The following is a 20,179-nucleotide window of genomic DNA, read 5'->3' on the forward strand; positions in this document are numbered from 1 at the left end:
CAGGCAAGGATTGGTGAGAAAAGCCTTCTGGAGTGCTTAGGGCAGTGGAGAGCCTATTGTACCGCAAACACCACAACGAAAAAAGTTATGGAAGTTGAAAGATGATGTTAGAATACCAACAAATAGATATGAATAGCCTGCAGTTAAATTGGAAATGCAAAGGTTTCTAAACGTCATATACCATCATTGGTGTATGCACATAGCCATATGGTGGTATAAACCATATGGTGGTGTAACCATCACTGGAGAATCTAGGAGGTCCTTTCCGGAATATTTCCTATAGTGATGTGTTCTTACATATGTGTTCATGTAATTTTCTTGGATGGGTATAAAATGTCAGAATAATGTTTTGAGATCTCAGTTTTCAAATAGTGAGCATGTGAATTGAGATACATTACTTAAAACAAGCTGTAGGACTACAATTTTTGAATACCTTGTTTTGGTTAGCTTTCCTCTTAATCTGTAAACACCAAAGTTACTGAGTCTACTATATAGAGAACAGCATGAAGTACTGGAAAAAATGTCGCACAGAAATTACCGGTCATGTCTTAATGACTACTTATATTTAATTGAGAAGTCAGATGCATCTGTGTTGTACTTCAGATTCAAAATAATTCCAAGAAAGAAACATTGGCAAATTATGAATTTTCTAATATATCCAGTGAGCCCATTAATTTTAAATGAAGATTGTTGGAGCTTCCCCGGAGGGCTTAGCTTGCTTTTAATTTTCATTGGTGTTTGTGTTTCATGTGGGATGTGTATATTAGCTGAACTGAGCTCTGTGCAGAAGTTGGGGGAAACTTTGCATTGTTTTGCATGTTTTAGAGACATTTTTCTTTGTCTAACTGGAAAGTCTCTGGTTCAGAGACTTTCCAAGGTGACCTTTATTTACCAGTGTGATAAGATATTCTGTTAGGGGTTTCTCATAGTCCCTCCTGACAGATCTGTTTTATTTGGTTGTGCACCAAGACAATGAAGAAGGAGGAAAGTGCTTCTCCAGATGGGTGGTTCAGGGTGTTCCTTCTCTGCTGATTGTTATTCTCTGTACAAATCATTTAAGCATGTCAATAAAAAGAGTGAAGCTGTGTGCATGTTTGCCTGGGATATCCTATTGCATACTCTACTTGGAATATGTCCTGTGTGGACTCATGTTCTCTTGCCCACAGGAGGGAGCTGAAATTGGTGTTTCCTCTGTTGGGTGAGTGCTGTAGGCATTGGTTGCTGGATGAAAGAAGGATGTTGGTATCTAGAGCTCTTCCCAAATTTTCAGCCAAAGTTTTTTAGTAAATCTCAGACTGGGATAAACTTTTGCTCAGGATTGAAATAAGATTTTCTGTTCGGAGTTTATGTTGCTATTTCATTTCTCCAAATGTTTCTGAAGTGCGTTGGTTTTGCATGCCAGGCCTTGCTGCCCATTATATGTGCACATTGTAACTCCAGGATGCATAGTTGAGAGAAGCTGAAAAGCTCCTCCTGGCTCTAGGTGATTTGTAAATTGAATATTTATATACAAAAACGGGGGGTGGGTTTATTGTGCCAGTAGGATAACTGCTCAAAGGAGACAACTGGACATTTGTGAACTAATGAAGTTTGTCTGTTTCTGCTTCTATGCACACAAGGGACGTACTCAGATATATTTACTTAATTCATTTTTTGCTATTGTCTCATTTTCTGTGTTCCTTTGTTGCCTGATCCATCTTGTTATTTGAAATTGCTCCTTTTCTTCTGCTGAAACTGATACGTGCACAAACTGTAGCAAAGAGCTGAATATTCGAGATTTTGAATCTGTGACTCATTCTACTGTGAACTGAATATATTATTTTCTCAGCATCTTCACCCTTTCAGAAAGTATTGAGATACATATTTGCATTACCTTGAATGAACAAACCCCGCCTCTTTTTAAGATGCGTTTAAAAATTTCTGTGGGTTATTTTTTATATTTTGAAATTTGGTCATTTCTGTGTATTAGTGTTAGGCTTTTTTTCTGTATACATCCTCTTAAAAATAAAACTGAGAACCCCAATTGGTCTACTCCATAGCAACAACAAAAGAAAGAAACCCAGTATAGATATAAAATATAGATATAAAATAAATGTGCCAAATTTAAGTTTTGGACTTGGAAAAGTATTCTCAGTCTGTATAGGTTTGTATTTTGCAGTGTCTGCGGGGCTACATTTTCTTTCCATCCATCAGAGATGGCCCGTGTTATCTTCTGTGGACTCGAGGAGAGGCTGCGTGTCCTGCTGGGCTGGGCTTGGTCCGGAGGGCAGGACCCCAGCTCCCTCTCGCCAACCCCGAGCAAATCCCTGTGCTCTGCCCACGGGGTGGGGAGGTGCTGGAAGCAGCGACTGGCCCCTGCCGGTTCTCCATAGAGGGCCTCCCTTGGTGGGGCCCTGTTCTTTGTCACAGCTCCAGGTCACTGCCGTCCAACCTGTAACTCTTGTTCTGCTTATGGATGTTAGTAACTGGGTGTGCTTTCATAATAACACGTGAGGTGCTGACAGTATATAAATTGTCATAGTTACGACTTTAAGTAGTTAATGCAAGAAACTCACTCGGCTTTCTGGATACCAGCCTTTACATTTGCACTGTTTGTTGAAGAGCTAAATGCTTTCTTTCTTAATGCAAAATAAGTTTTGTGTCTTTGCCTTAGTGAACTAAATGACCCTTGCTTATAAAATGCTAGCAGCTGACATTGTCGTGACTTTGATATGTAGAGAGATTTTTGTAACTCATACCTTTTATTAACACTGTTTTCTTCATAAGATGACGACTCACAATTGTACACAAAGATGTATAGTAATTGCTATTTTTTGGATACTGTATCAGAAGTCTTCATGCATCTATCCTTTTGTAAATATATGAAGCTGTAGAGAGAAAAGCAAAGCCACAAAGAGAATTGTTAAATCAGACTTGATGTGCTTTGCCAAACAAAGGAAAAGTTCAAACTGCATTGTAGATATAGTGCAAATGAATTTCTTTGCAGCCATAGACACTCATCCGTGGTCTAATAAAGACTATTCTAATTCTTTCCTTTCTTCAAGACTTTACAGCCCTGTCTGTCTGTATGGGAATCCTTATCAGAATCGAAGCAGATGGGTGAGAACACAGATCGCCCTGGGAATTTGATCAGGATCTGAACAGAGCCCAGAAAGAGCGCTAATCACAGGCTATTTCAAATAGCCTACCAAAAATGTGCTGGATTAAAGAATAATATTTTAAATAAGGATTCAAATGGTCCTCTTTATGTGAACTCTTCTTTTGAAAATCATCAAACAATTTAGACAGTTACAATATGTTTGAAAGTGGTGGGGGAAGAAAAAAAAGATAGTGTTCACAAAGACTAATTGAAGCATAGAGATAGGTATTTTTCTTTAGGTTCCCTTTATTTTTCACCACTTGTTTTATTAACGTGCACCTAGAGTTACATGTTGCTTTAATCTCCTTGATTAAGACTCGCTGAAAGGTTCTGTCACTATTTATTGTCTGAGTGCCTCAGGTCCCACTTTTTGTTTTACATTAGCTGTGCCGCTATTTCTGCTGACTTGAAAACAAAATATTGTTGTTTTAGTAAAGTTCAGTAGGACTGATGCTCTTTTAAAAAAGCAACAACCACAAAAAAACAACAAACAGAAAATCAGTTGCATGGGTAAATACTATCTTCAGAGAGAAAAACACCATTTTACTACAACAGACTGTAAATATTATTTTGAGCAGCTTTTCAGAACCCTTTTCCACCTTCTTTCCTTACCACAGGTTTGCTATGAATATCATTTTGCTGTGAAATGTCCGGTTTTCTTTCCTCTAATGTCTTCAGCACTGAGATGCATTGTCTCTGCAGCCAGAAAGAGTTAACTCTGCTTGCCAGTGCTTTGCTGCTGAGCCACATTTAAGTAGTTCATTGGGGCATTGTGACTGTAAATGAGATATAGCGTCCTGACAACTGTTCACGATTTTTTTCATAAATAAATAAAACTGCATCAGAAGACATTCTACTTCTAAGGAATAGACAGTTAAAGATAGTGCCTCCCCCCACTAGTCCCTAGAAGCAAATTCACTAGAGTTTACTATGATTTCAGCCCAAGAGGGGAAATATGTTTTTAATCTAGGAATTTTTTTCCCTGTCAGTGAGTTCAGGAAGATACTTAACAGTAGAATGAAATAAAGGTCCATTGTAAAGGTAACTAGCTCATCATTACCACATGCATGCTGTTCACAAAACACATGCTACTATTTCTCCCGTACTGTTGTCTTTGATATTATAAACTTGATTTTTTTTTTCCTAAACTGACTTTTATATTCAAGAGTATATCTGGAACTGTGTAGTCTAAAAAATATTTCTAACATATGGTAAAAGTATTTGCATGCATGCAGATACCACCCTCGATCCCAAATCTAGCCATTAGATACTGTATTTTGTTTTTTCTTTGTTTGTATGTGTGCGTGTATAGGAAAGAGAGAGACTCCAGTTATGAAAGAACCCAGTCATAATACCTTCTGGTTAGAGAATGTAAGATCTGCTTGGAGAATTGGTAGCTAAAAACACCATTTAAATATTCTGCTCTGTTAATGCTTCAGGTTAATAAAAACTGCTGTAAGAAAATATTTTAGGATATAGATATTTAGAGCAGTTGGATTACTTTTGACAACAGTGCAAGGAATCCATTCAAAGCTGATTTCCCCCTTTTGTTCACTGAGGACCTGCAGAATCTAAGATAAAAATGGCAGTTGTCCTCAGGGCACCCTGAGGCATGTCATTAAAATTGGAATTTGATCCTCTTTTCATGGTTACTTGGGACAATCAACCACAGCAAACCTGAAAACTCATCAGTTTTCAAAAATATGACATGCCCTTGACTTTGTCAGTTTGGATTCAGTGTGCAAGATTTGAGTATTTCAAAATCCCTTTAGATGTCACTCTGTCTTCAAGAATACAAACATTGTGTCTTGTGCTATATAAAAGATACAGTGCTTCTAAATATTTCTGAGCGCTTACCCTATATATTACAAGGGAAAAACTAAATTATAGTCATCAGAGAAAAATGCTCTATTAATTGAGAATTTTGTACACTGCTAATTGTAATAAATAATGTACAAAGTCCAGTTCTTTTTAGCCATTAAAACATTTTTAAACAGAAAAATAGACTGTCTGAAGTAATTTGGAGCTTTCCAAAGCTGTATGAAACTATCCATTCTACTTGGTTTTGTATTTCTGATTGGTAACTGCAACTTTAAAAAATACCTGGAAAAGAGACGCAGCACAGTGTTTTGCCGTTTATTCCTCTGTACCTGGCTTCTTACTGCTTTGAAGAACATTTCCCTCCACCCTTCCCAACTCCCAAGTTTTAAGAATTTGCACACACTTTCATATGTATTTTTTATAAATAGCAGAATTATCACTTTTCTGTTTCCTGCAAGTGGGCTGACAGAAAATTGTATTTTGTCTACATGGCAGAGAAACCACGAGCTGGCCATTTTGCTGTCACCGCTGCTTGCCATCGGGAGCTCACTGGTGGCTGACATGCTTGAAAGCATTTGGCCTCCCTTCTCTGCTCTTCCTCATCCTGAAAGTGGAGGAGGAGCAGCTGCACCAAAATATTTTCTTCAGGAGAGGAACAGTGAGTGCAAGAGACCTTTGGGTGTACCTTGACTTCTCCCCAAGGCATTTTCCTCCCAACTATCTCATATCCTTAGACTTTCTGTAGTATGCATGTGCTAGTTCCTTCTGTTTTTCGCATGTATCTTTTTACTTAGTCTGTAAACTGAAGTTCCTAGTTAATATGCAGATTATTTGTAACTGCAAACCAGTTCATTTAATAATTGGCATAAAAGCGTTACACATGGAGCAGCACAAAACTTGGCAGCACTAGGCAGGAGGAGGTTTCTGTTCCTAATCCCCACAAGGCACACTGGTTAAGGTGTTTACTTGCACCATTTGTGTGGGAAGGAGAAACCTTGTCTGTTCATGCGGAAATTCCTAATTGCTTTCTTCATTTTGACAGATTTATGGGTTACAGCGAAACATAATTGCAAGTAACATAACAAAGCAACACTCTCATGAGCACCTGTAGTGTTGCTATTATAAACAGTACAACTAACATCCAGTATTGATTATTGTACGAGTACATTCTTCTGAAGGTCTCAATTTTTCTTGCTGTGTGGGTTGCTGCTTTTTCTTTCCTGCTTCTGTTTGCAGGAGAATTCCTTCACTCTTCAGCCCAGAAGGGCAATAGCTGTTGCCTCATTTTTCAGATCTGTTGTTCAACATTGAAATAGTTAATAGGATATGCTAGGGGCACATATAAGCTGATACTTGTCCTGAATTTTCACTTTCACAATTTAAATCCCTGGGTTTTTACAGAATGCTCAGCTTTATGAAGTCATCGTCTATAGAACAGTGCGGACTTCCTAAAAATAGAATAAAATATGTAAAATGGAATTTTGCGTTTGGCAGCTGAGGAAGTCACACAGTTATCCACTCTGCAACAGCAACACATTGGCAAAAAAAGAGATCCTTGGAGTACCTTCATGCTCCGCTGTGATGTCTGCCTCACTGATGTGACTGTTGAGGGACTTAAGGTGGATAAATGAGGGAAAGAACCACAGCCTAAGGTTAGAACAGGTCGTGGAGGTTGGTATTTAGGACACCTCCATCATCTGCCTAATTCCTGTACTGTCTTTTCTTTTGCAACAGTGGACAAACTATCCTCTATCTTTGGGCCTTGGTGTCTCCTCTGTAAATTAAAAAATGTTTCTGCATTAAGAAAAAAAATATCACTGACAAAATGTTGTAGGAACACAAAGGTTTTGCAGACACTGAAAATCTCCTCAGATTAGTTGTTATGATGACTTACAATGAATATATATTGCATCTGTAATAAAAACGTATATGAATATAGCCCATCAAGTAACTGATGAATAGCTGTCTTTAATAAAGAGAAAGAAAGAGGACCTTCTCAGGAGAGCAGTTCTCCAATTTAGACCTCTCCAGTTTCCCAGCTCCAGGAAATCACATCACTGTAGGCTGCAGTGGGAAGCCTCACACAGCTGGCTGAGCCCTTCCCTGCGCTGGAGACACTGCGCACTTCGTGGATCACAGCCAGCTCTCACGCCATCTTAGCCATTATGGTAGCCTCTGTTTCTTTGTTGTCAGTTCAAAGGCCTGTAGAGGGTATGTGAAGTCCTTATTCAAACTTTCTTGAGACAGAGCAGTATGCTACAGGACTTTTTTCCAGAGTTTTGAAGTCGAGCCTGTTGTATATACAGGGAAGAAGAGTAAAAGTCTGAGTCTGGGCATGTTGGTCTAATACAAGCAAAAGGAAAAGTCACAGTGTGCCTGGTTGTTGGCACAAGTCAAAAAGTATTTTGTTGGAACCAGTTCTGGTGAGAGGAATGTCAGAACTTTGAACTTCAGTTTTCCAAATCCTTCCGAAGATTCTGCTAGCAGACTGACCACTGGCATGTTCATTGTCTGCCTGTGTTGAATTATAAATTCTGTTGACATGAGGGGTTTGTAAGTAATGCAGCTGCAATGACACAAATGGATGCAGTAAGACTTTTAGGAATTAGAAGGATACCTACAGGTTCGTAACTGTTTTTGTTTCCACTGGAACATGACTTCATGTTGGATTGAAGAGTTGTGCGAAAATGGAATTTTATGTTGACTTCTTAAAATTTATGATCAAGTACTCTTTATTACATTTGATGGGAAAAAGAATATTCTTAGAGATTATTTGAGAACTGTATCCTGATTTTTAAAATTGAGTATTGTGACTGTGGATAAAATTTGAGAGGCAGGTGAGAGGAATGGATATTAAGTAAACTTGTATTTTTGCACAAATTCAAGATTTTGATCACCAAAGATTATTTACATGTGTACCTTTAGATATTCTCTAAATTTACTTACAAAACTAGGAGAGAAAGTGTCATAAACTACCATTGAAAAATTTGACTTAAATAAGAAGAAAATATACAACTTGTAAAGGATTTAAACATTCTCTGTTTTCTCAGACAGCAGCTGAGTGGCAGCCCTGGAGAATCAAAAAGCAAATTGGCTGTCAAAGATGACTGGGGAAAAATAAGTGTGTGTTGGAAGTTATCGGCAGTGATCACCTTTTTAATTAAAGGCTGATTTTTCAACAGAAAATGCACTTCCACTGCCTGATTGCTTGCCTCATTCTATCTTTTTGTCTTCTAAAATCTCACCTCTTGAGCTCATAGTATTATTAGAGAAATTAAAATTGCATTACGTGCAAAGAAAATTTCTCGTTTATGAAGGAAAACTTGAAAAATAATGCTTAAAAGTTAAAAATGAACCTGGAAAAAAGTTCATAACTGGGAGACATCTAAAAGAAGCTATACATAAGTTATGCTTAAGTACAAATTTTTAAAGCCATCTCATCATTAATTTTTCAACTTTTTAATTTATAAATCTTTTACTGAGTAGCACTAGTATTAAACATTAATTTTGGAAGGATTTGAATTAATTTGTTGTCAGAATTTGTTAGATTTGTTTTCATTACACTAAAGTAAGTCTGCAAGAAGTCCATCGACTTGGAATTAGGGGATAGCAAGTAGATTCTACCTCATTCTGTTTGCAGTGCCTTTTCCTACTTAAACTCTTTTAAAGGACTGTCTTGTCTTTTTTTTTTTTTTTTTTTGAACATGTAGATTTTTTTAATTCTAATAGCTTTGTACCATTGCCCTAAATTCCTTATGAGAGTTAGCAGAAGTACAAGCATGATAGTATACTGAGTTTGTATACTTTATACTATACATTGAAAAGTGAACCATACTAGTATTGAAAATTATATGTTGAAAATATAATACAAAATTCTGCTGCTACAAATCATGTATTTGGATTGCAGTTGCTGTGAGACTGAGCCCTTACAGATTCTTAAACTTTCCTCGGGATAACTTTAAAGCTTCACTCAGCCTAGGATTTTAGCTTAAATCTGTTAAACAGAAAGGTCTTAAGACTGTCTGTCAGAGTTTTCTGTAGATAGTAACATAAGTATTGGGCTTACTCAAATGCTGGCCTCACTGGAATCTGAGTACCTTGAGCAAGGTGCTTCATAGCAAGAGCTGAATCTAATATTAAGCATAAAATATTGATTGTTTAGATTTCTTGCTGAGAAAACTCATTAACATTTTAATATCAGTGCATGTGTATTTTCATATGACATTCTATTAATTTATGTTTGGTCAATATGAAAAAGCCCTTCTCCTGAGCCTCAGACATTCCTATCCTTAAAGAGACATAGTTTTAGTTCTGTGACCTTTTTCATAGAAACAATGAAGAGTAAATCTCATTCAAAGCATTTAAATGAGATCAAACATAACCTGCAGAGTGGATAGAATGGAGACTCTGCTCTTTTTGTAATGCTTCTGATAGAAAAAAATGCCTTTATCCGTTTGTTGTTGAAGTACAACTTAAATGTGATCCCATACTAAACTAAATCGGGATTAATGCAAGTGGCCGTGCTCTGAAATCATTGTAAATGAAATCCAAATCAGATGCATAAAAATTAGTGCTCCATTTAAGTTTTAGTGGAAGCATTTTCTTCACATCCTAATGGTGGAAGCATTTTACTGTTGGAGTGCCAGTTCTCTGCTGCAAAGACAGTGTTGGTAATACATGTTAATACTGGTTACATATGGAAGTTTTAAAGTCACGCTAAGTCTTGCTGCGATACACCTCACCAAATAGCACCAATTAATCATCACTGCTATGCCTTAGTTTTGGTCCATTTAGTTTTCTGATACAAAAAACGTAGATTTAAAGACGTTTAATTATAAATATGTATGGAGGGATATTTTACTATTAATATTGAAAAAAATCATATTTTTTTTTTTCAGTAGAACATTTGTGAATTCGGAAGTTTTAGAAAATGTTTGTTTTATCTTCTGTATTGTACTTAGTTAAGGATTAGTTAAGGATTTCACGACGGAAGGAAATAGCCTAGTATCTCAGCTAAAAAATGTGTTGTAGAGCACATGATGTGAATGTGGCAATTGGGTAATGAGGGGTTTGTAAACTTAGTAAAATATGTAATTCTCTTCCTAAGTTCTTATCTATCTGGATTTTTATGTCTTTAAGTACTTCACAATCAGTAAATAATAAATTCAATTTACTGAATAGAAGTTTTGTCACTTAGAAATACTCACTTGGAATATATATTTTTAATTGGCATCAATGGCACATTTCCCAGGGAGCATAACAAAATGGATCATTTAATAGATGCCCAATCTCTCCATCCATCTATCTATCAGCGCAGCACATGATGTTTTGACTTTAATATGGTAATTATCTCAGGCTGACTTCAGAGGAGGAAGCTGCCACCCACACAGCAGTGCTTAATTACTTTAGACTTCAGTTTGCCAAGAGAAAAATTGACTTTTTTTTGCACATTGCATGGAATTGAAATGATTTCATTGTCATTTTATTTGAAATGCAGCCTGACATCACCATGGCATCATGGGAAAGAAAATGCAAAATTTCTCTGAAATTCTTAAAATAGGCTGAAAGCTGCCTTATATTTTAATGGTTTTCTATGAAGCCTGTGTTCACATTCCTTGAATGTTAATGATGAGCTGCTTCTGCTTATGGGAGGAATTTTTTCTGTGAATACATTTCATTTGCAAGCCAATGAATGCAGTTTTTTTTAAAGTTGCCAAAACCTGATACAAACTCTGGCATTTTAAGGGCAGGTGACTGTTCAGATTAATGTTTGCACAGTGTATAGTTTGAGCACATAACTAACAAGATGAAAGAGATAATGAATTAATGGTAGTGTACAGGCAGCTTAGGAATCAAAGAAGTAATTTTTTGTCATTGACAATCACAGTTATTATCACGAAATGAGATAAAAAAAAAGTTACGTATGTGTGTTTTCAGCAACTAAAAGCTAAATTTAATATCTATGAAAATTAGCACAAGGTTTTATATGTATGTTGTTAAACATGCTGCTAATTGATTTGCCATACAAATACAGGGTGTAACCTGCTTGAATTAAACACTGCAGACAGATTTTTGTGCTCAGAAGAGGAGAACTTGATTTCTAGATATCTTACCTTGAAGTCTGCTGAAGGCAAAGGGCCATTTTGGGATTGACTTCAAAGGCTTTATTGGGTCTCTTGCAATTGCTAGTGCCAGCGGTGTTAAAATCATCCAAGCCTAGAGGAAAGGAGGAGATTGAGCAGACTAGTAGCAGGAAGGCTCCTATGGGGAAAAAGCTCTTTGCTATCAGGGTGGAAAGCAAAGGCCTGGGTCTCAGCTCCGATGCCTTCCAGTGGGTGGACAGCTGTTGGTGGGAGCGTGAGTAATGCAGATGAGTTCTGGAAAGTATTTAGTGCAATCTCTCTCGCCGCAGCTACTCAGTGCACTGCTGCCTGGGAGCAGAGGTTGGGGTTGGTCGGTGTCTGGGCAGTGCGCTCTGTTCACATTTCCCCTGGCCCTGTGTGCAGGACTGAGGGAGGGAGAAGCGCATGCATTTCTCTGTGGCATGGTCTGTAATAAATCTTCGCGCGGTGAATGCTGCCAGTCTTGCTGTTATAATTTTACCCTCAACAAGAAAATTCAATACACTGTCCTCCCAAATGGCAAATAAATAATATCAATACTTTCCTTTTTAAGGTTAGATATATCTTCTTCTCTTGGTTTAGACAGCTATACAGCAAAGACCCACTGAAATTATTATTTCATTGTCACACAAACTTTTCACAAAAGAAGAATACAGAGGAGCCTTTTGAAATAAATCTGGTGACACTAGAGAGTTTACAAATACTAGCATATTAATATACAACTAAAATAATAATAAAAAACACCATGCTGCTAAAGATGTTTAGTATTATCCGCTCGCTGCGGGAGTTTATTAGAAACTCCAGCTTTCTTTTATTAAAATTTCAATTGGCTTGGTGAATGAGATCCTATGTTAGTGTCATAAAGTGAGAAGCCAGAAGGAGAGGATATTGGCATTTAAGTTCAGATTTCATTTTGAAATAGTGTATATTATACCAGAGTATTACATATCACAAATAATACATATTAGTGGTGTTAGAAATAGTTGCACTGATTCCTATATTCCTCAAATTGTCATTGGTTTCTGTGCCATCTGTTAGTTTATACGTGTCATTTTTAAATATATCCTAAGAGGTTTTTAATATAACTGTAAATGGGAAGCAAATCCTGCATAGTTCTGGTTGGCACAGATGATCTCCCAGAAGTGGCTTCAGTGTCAAGGAGTGAACTTTGAACCAAAAGCCGTTGTGAACCAGTATAGGGATGTCCATGGATTTAGATTTGAGAATTGTATCTTTTTAGGTCCATAATTTAATAGCCGTTTTGATTTGAGCCTGCTGAGTTTTTTTTCACCTGCATTCACACTTGTGTACAATGGCAGTGTGAACGGGATCGTTTACCTCAATTGGGAACTGTGTTTTTTTTTGGCCCTTTTAAAAAATGATCAGGGGGTTCTCAGCTTAACTATTCCTACTGCACTGAGTTGTGGTGGATAGTTTTGTATAATTATCCTAAAAACATTGGCAAAGATTTTTGCAGCATATCAGTCCCCATATTTCCTGGCATCTTCAAAAAGGGTGAGCTGGTAAAGAATAGATGACCAGGTAGCATGCAGGAAAATGGGGGTGTGGGGGGGTGGGATATACTTAACACTCCACTTTGGCCTTTCCAGGATTATCCTTCTTGTAGGCTTACAGTGGTAGTGTTTTCTGCACTGGTCTTTTCAAACACGGTGGGTAGAGTTGAAAAGAAGTACAGTGTCAACAGGGTTAGAAGGGAGGAACATGACTCTCCCATTTCTCTGCAATGATGAAGGGACTTGGCTGAAGTGGTGGTCAAAGCTTTATTCCACCTAAGATTGCACAGAAGGAGTCTAAGGTGTGTGTATGCATACACGTGTGTGTGTAGATATACATATATGCAGAATATAAATACATATATTTCAAAATTCAGTTTCATACCTTTGCTTTTCAAGAGCATCTCTGGACTGCTGTTAAATTCTGAATAGATGTTTTTCCTTTATTTTTTATTTTTTTTCCCCTCATAACTTTGGTGGTCTCAGCACAGTGACATCTGGACATGTTGCAAAATGGTCATAAATTAGCCCACAGTCTGTTTGAAAGACTGCTGTAATTAACTTAAGATTTTTTAAATTTTATTTTTGAAGAGATTCCTCTGTTCTGCTGTTTGTGATTGGATAATCAGTGTTTCATTACTGGGTGAAGTGTTGCTTTAGAAGTTGATGGCACCACCAACTCAGTACAGCTGGAACCCTCCACGATGGGAAAAAAAAATCTCACATCCCCCCATCTGGATTCTTCAAGACGTAGCGAGAAGTTTGCACTTCTGCAGCTGCAGTTTTTTCATGACAGGTTCTGTAAATTTTACACATGGCTGTCTGCTTGGAAAATATTTTCCAGATTTACATGTTTACAGCATTGACATGTGAAGCTGAAGAGCCTTCCTGCTCGATTATGGCACAAGTACTCACAGATTGCACACTAACTTTATAAAATCTGGAAATGGATCATTTATAACTTTCAAACAAATCAAAGTGCCCTTTGATCTTGACTCCAAGTTTCCTTAAGAGCAACAAATAAAAATAACTTTTTTTGGTGTTTTTCCCTAAATATGGTCACTATTAATGTAGCTGTTATATCTCTCTGGAAACTTGAGTAACACATTTAATCCATTTTTGTTTCAAAGTGTTTGTCCTCGGTGGAGAAATATTAATTCAGCATAAGTAGGCACCAAAGAGAACACTGTATGGCTGTGAAGTGTGTCTGTAGAGGCTGTACAAACTCAGCAAGAGATATCCTGGTCCTTCCTTTACTCTCTCTTACTTGTGTGGTTTTCTATTCATGAATGTTATCGCAAAATGGGAATGGCTTTGTTGGGGTGGAGGGGGGAGCAAACGCCATGGAAATCTGTAGTTACTTTGATGCAAATTAATTTATCCCATAAACTTCAATTACGTTTCTGATTCCTACATAACCACTAAACACTTTTAGTGGTTATAAACATTTTTTAAACGTAGCATTAAAAATGCATGCTGTTGGAAGTGTGAAAAATCTGTAACAATTAAAGAACTCTTGGATTTTAAAATATTGCATTCGGGCAGTAATCATCCCTGATGAGCTTCAGCTCACTAGATTGCCTATATTTACTATTTTCCTTTGACCATTATTTATAGTACCCTGAGTTATGTTTTAAGATATCTTTTGGATGCTATAAAACTTTAAGAGGAAACAATACAGCTTGCTGACAAAAGAAATACACATCATTTATGAATTCTGGTGGCAAAAATACTTAATATTTGTTAGACCTTGCTATTTTCACAAACATGTATTTCTGCTGCTTGAAAACTAGTCAGACAGCCGTCTATGGTCCACTATCTTAAGTATTTTCTTAATGTTAGTCACAGCGTTGTCTGAAATATTTTACCTTTATAACAGATAAAACTGTGGCACAAAGGATATTAAAAACCCATTTTCTGTATTATGGGTAGACTTTAGGAGGAAAAGGTCGGTCATTTCAAAACCAAAAACTTCTCTGGAGAAATGTGAAGTCGTGTGGGTTAACAGAGCAGGTGTCAGGTAGCTCATTTACAAGGGAGGAATGAAACGCATGCGGGCAGTTTGAACATTTATGACCTGCTTTCAAAGACCTGAGCTCAGACACAATTTTAGCAGAGCCTCTCATGGTCTAAGGCAGCTTTTCATTCCATGATGTGTATTGAGATGGGTAGGGGCTTCGAAAGGCTTTGTCGTGTGTTTGGTGTGGGAAGTCCCTGAGGGAAGACTGTGCTCCCAGCAGCCCGGGCCTGAGGCAGGCCTGTGAGGCTCAGCCCCAGCCCACTGGGCCTTGTGGCAATGGGCCACAGAAATGGCTCACAGGTGGAAACCCAACATTTTCTGCTTTTGACCAGCTCCTTTTCGTAATTCTGTCGTATGTGCACAAGACTCTTGCAAATGAGCAAAAACCTTAAAATATTTGATGCTTCCCATTCAGGTTAAGGATCACGAAGGATTCGAATAAAACCAGAAGCAAGCCTATGTCCTTCCAGCCACTCAACAGTTAAAAAAGTCCTCTCATGCTTTGTGGTGGAAGCTGGGCAAATATGAGAGAGAAGGCAGCAAGTCAGATTACTTTGGGATTCATTTTTGCATTGAATTCCAGGTGGTGAATAGCTAGGATAACCTAAAGGAACAAGATGAGCTAAAGACATGTTGATGTAAAATGTGAGTCAACCCTTTTTCAGTAAGTTGCATCATCACTGTAAACAAATGAAAACTATTGCTTTTTGTCTAGTTATACAGTACCCTCCATAGACCACAATGCCATTTAAAAAATGAACAAAGCAACAGGTGCAGAAGGAAAATGAGTGTCTGCTTTTCTTCAAGAAAAAAAATCTGCTTTTTAACAGCATCGGAGTGCTCATAAAACACTTAATGATGATCTGTAAATACAAAAAGCCACACTGTATACATGCACTGTACTAAACTGTACACAAACAAGGCAACGTTTCTGTAACTTGCTTCTACTATGAATTTCTTCCCAATACTCTTTCATCTCTACATAGCTTTCTGATAGTTGGATAATTTTGTTTGAAAATGAGCTTTACTGTCTTCTGTGTATCTGAAATAAACAGCCATAACTGTAATACTATAATCCAAAATTCAACAGTATAGAGTTCATAAAGATTTGTGTTACTTTATCGAGCTAAAGCCAAAAATCTGTAGTAGAGTTGCAAATGATTGTTATTTGAAACAGCTGCCATACAGCTTCTAAATCCTTTCCCCTGCTGCTTTAATACAGAATTTCTTTACAATTTTTCCACAAAGTAACTTTTTTTTTTTTTCTTCTATATAGCTCATTATTCCTGTAGCAAAAATTCTGTAGTATTGTACTCTTGCTATGCTAATGCCTGGAAGAGTAGCTGTTAATAAAACTCATAGTCTGTTGGCTAATTGATTTTTGGAAGAAAGAAAATGGACTTTAACAGGCCTTAATAGCTAATAGGCATTAATATGTTAAAGTTGCTTTTTGAGATTATAAGTGCTTGTTTGCTCATAATTAGGATTAAACCTAAACGTAGTGAGTAGTGATTATGTAAATGACAGTGCTGAGTGGAGAGAAAAGAACATTTTAAAACTGTTTTTTAATCTTTGTATTCCATACCCCAACAATCACGGGGTGGGAATGGATGAGGCTCACGTGCTCAGGGTTATTCCCAGCTGGGATGTAGGGGGGTAGTGGTATTTGCAGCACCGCATCTGAAGACTTCTCCCGTTCCTCCTCTTGGAGTGAGGTCTCAGAATAAAAAAGGAAGCTATTTTATAAAAGCTGAAAATTAAAATCTATGCTGCACTTCTGCACCACTTCAAACACCTACAGTGTTCCTGACCTCTGTGGTTGGGATCCACTGGAGGAAAGTGAGGAAAAGACGCATTTCATTATGCATTTCATTACGCATTTCATTACGAATAGTTTACACTGAAAATTATCTTGGTGCCATGGTAGCCACTGGTGACCTCTTTTGCTTTCTCCTCCTTTCCCAGCTGAAGGCCTTGAGAACCAGTCCTCCAGCAATGGCAGGGATGCTGGCAAGCCAACCACTGCTTTAGAATTTGGTATTCCCGTGTGGCCACCAGGGCCAACAGCTTCTATCTGGTATTTTGTTCTTCCACTTGCTGAAGCAGTGAGTGGTATTTGGTCTACTAAATGGTTGTTAACAGTACATACATGCTTTTCTAAATTTTCCTGCCCAATATGAAAACATTTTATTAGATCTATTTCATTTAATAATTAATCATGTGATGCATTTTATCAAGCAGGAGTCATAATTCTTTATGTAATATCTCTTTAAAATTTTACATAGACAGAACTCCTTGTCCAAGGATTTTGTTTGTGTTCCCTGAGAGGTAAATCTTCAGACATAAGGAACAGTCCCAAAGTTTTTCAGTGGTTAACTATCATAATGACAAAGTAAGAAAATTTATTTCTTTGTGTAGAACTTACACTGTTGCTTGGTGTTATGCACCTAAATGTCTTCTTTTGCATAATGGAAGTATCAGTGTGTGCCATTATGCACAGGTGATTGCAAGCCTGCAGGTGTAATAGTTTTCTTTGCTAGTACTTTTAAAAGCTTTGCATTTAAGTATTGTAATTTGGAAGTGTCTTCCTAGTTGAAAGAATTTCTGGTATAAGTGTTTTCATTGAGATATTTAATGCAATTAGTTGTTTCTGTTGATTCATCACTCACAAAACTTTTGGGGTTTCCATGCTAAATGTCTTGCTTCAGAATGGTGAAGAATGTAAGCCGAGTAATCAGACAATAAATAAATATTTGCATTTTCAGTAAGTAGTTTATGAGATATAGACAGCATCCAAGGTACTTGTTAGTGAGAAATTAAATGAGAAGATGCTTTAATATTCCTTCCACATAGCATAGGATGTGGAATGTTATTAATTTAACAATAATGTGAGTTGAAATGCTTTAGCTTTGTCATGAGGAACATTTGCCTCATTCACTGCAAGCCTTTCAACAGTGACTTCTAACTGCCTGTTTGCTCTTTGAGTGGAACCAACTACAGCAAGTGCAGTGCTCTAACTCTGGCCACGTCAGCCATGGAAAGGGAGTGACTACACTGAGCACCAAGTGATGTTCCACAGGAACATGTTATCATAGACACGTGCTGTGCTTCCATTTTGCTGCAGCTGTTGTAAGTTTCTGCAAAAGAGCCTTATTTGTCATGTAGATGTTAAAATTTCAACCAGAGCCCTTCCACTTAGGTTAGGTGCTGGTCCTCCCTTTACATGTCTTCATAGATGGTGGATCCTGGCATCCTGAATTAAACTTCCACCAAGGTGTGGGTTAGAGGCAGTAAATCCAGACAAGTTTGATTCTCAGTTCTTCTGGATTTCCACCTTTCACTCGTATTTTCCAAATATTATGACATAAACATTTTCAGAAATGTCATTATAAATGAGAATAGAGGACTCTTTTTTCCTGGTGAATAAGATTCTCCATGTTGTATGACAGTAAGAGATTGTTTCAAAACACTTTTTTTGAGAAATTTCAATCGATTTCATTCTGTTGGGGATGGATTCTTCATGCGCTTCTTAGTGCATGGGGAAAGTATTCGAACAGTAATGGGGAACAGAGCACAGAGATCCCAGTGAGCAGTCATTTCATAGAAGGCAGTCACAAATCAAGGCTTCTGAGGGTTAAATCTCATGAAGCGTGGTATCTGTTTAATACCTTTCTTACCAAATAAGAAAGTAGCTGCTAGGAATTTTCCCCTACTTCTCTAGTTTTTTCCAAACAGAAAAATCTTGAACATGGTGTGCCCCAACCAGGAAGCGCTCTGGGAATTTTCACAGATAACACTAAGTAAGGAGTTAACTTACAAATTCAACTTCTGCTGACTGAAGTAAGAGATGACCTAGCTTGACTCTCAGATTTGAAACTGTACTTGCATGTTGGCAGGCAGAAAAGTAAACAACATTTAACTTGTAAACTTAAAACTTAATTAATGTTATTAAAGTAATTGAGATAACATGAATATAAAATGCCAAGATGCTGTTTTTATAGTACCCTATACAAAGCAGAACTGTAGTAAAAGTAAGTCATTCCACAGCGTATAAGAGCATGCATTATTAGTACATTAATATTTGTGTTTATGGGAGCTTTTAATAGTTTATAGGGCAATTGAAACACTAAAAAAAAATCCTGGAGGCTGCCAAGAATCACGAAGGACAACAAATATGTTAGGGTATAATGTATAATCCAGAGTATTTCTAGAATATCCCAAAGAACAGACAAAGCCATATTGGCATGGATGTGACACTGCCAGTTGCCTGTACAAAGCCCAGGCTTTCTTAAAATAATGGCAAAGCAGACTCAGCCACAATGCTATTTGTGTAAACTTCTACTGGGGTAGAGCTGGCAGGAGGTCTTAGCAGTGGACGCCAGACACGTTGTCCTCTGGCAGCCATCTACAGCAGTTCTCAAGGTCACTGCTGCCCGAGGAGCTGCTTTGGTGAAGATGAATCACTCAGACCTCCACGTAACCTGAGGTGGTGACACCGCTTACTGTAGCTGAGCTGGTGTTTCTGGGAGAGATCAGGATTAGTTTGGTTCAAGGAGGTGTAATTTCAATTATACTGCACCGGTGTTAGTAATCAAGAGCCAGGGAAAAGAGAGAATTAAATCTCCTATGTTTATTTCTGTAAGAATGGGGGCATGCAGGAATATAATTTTGATGGGAATGAATGGTTAACACAGTGTAATTAAATAACCTCTAATATTTTCCAATGTAACGTTTCTGATAGTGGTAATGGAATGACAGTGCTATTAATTAAGTGGGTATGTAGAAAAGTATGGATAGATTATCCTGGAGGGTAATTGAGTCAAGTAAAGATGCAATGAGAAATTTGAGTGTAAAAGTGAAGGAGAGGGAGAGGAAGGAGCAAAACAAATCTGCATTAAAGACATAGTCACATAGTTGGAATGATGTTCATTAGAGAGTATTGAATTTGTGTGCAACTATTACGTGTTCCAGGTTACGTTATGTTAGCAAACCAACTCTTAAAATGAACAAACAAAAACCCCTTCATTGATTGATTCATCTATTCATTGGAAAAAAATGCCATGCTTGGTACTGAATTCTATCAGCAGTTTAACAATACTATAGAAAATAGATTTGAATTTACATTATAGACTGTAGAATGTGGTTTTAAATTCCTATTAATTTTCCTAGGCTTTTTCCAGGAGATCTATATTTTTTTTTTAGAAAATAAAAGACCTTTTTTTCATTTTTTTTTTCATTTTTCTTTTTTCTTTTAGTCATGTACAACACATTTGACCCTGGCTAATGTTATTCACCGATTTTAGCGTCTGAAAGAGAGAAAATGTATTTGCTAGTTTTGTACCCTATAACTAAATTAATAGACTCAGAGACCAATTCATTAAAATTTTATATCTGATTTGTTTGGGTCATAGCTCTGTTATAACTCGTTATAAATATCTTATATTCCTTAATATTGCATACTCTGTTAACTTAACAGACATTAACAACAATAGCCCATTTGGAGTTAGAGGGGAAAAAGCAATAATCCTTTAACTCACCAGCTGAAAAATGACACAAAACGCTT

General features: G+C 37.2%; 1 long non-coding RNA gene across 3 annotated transcripts in view; it reads left to right on the forward strand.

Moving 5' to 3' along the window:
* Positions 1-20,179, forward strand: part of LOC121074110 — a 110,604-nt gene that overhangs the window by 17,779 nt on the left and 72,646 nt on the right. The gene's annotated exons all lie outside the window — the stretch shown is intronic.

This window comes from Cygnus olor, chromosome 8 (assembly GCF_009769625.2).
Source record: "Cygnus olor isolate bCygOlo1 chromosome 8, bCygOlo1.pri.v2, whole genome shotgun sequence".
Classification (NCBI taxonomy): Eukaryota; Metazoa; Chordata; class Aves; order Anseriformes; family Anatidae; genus Cygnus; species Cygnus olor.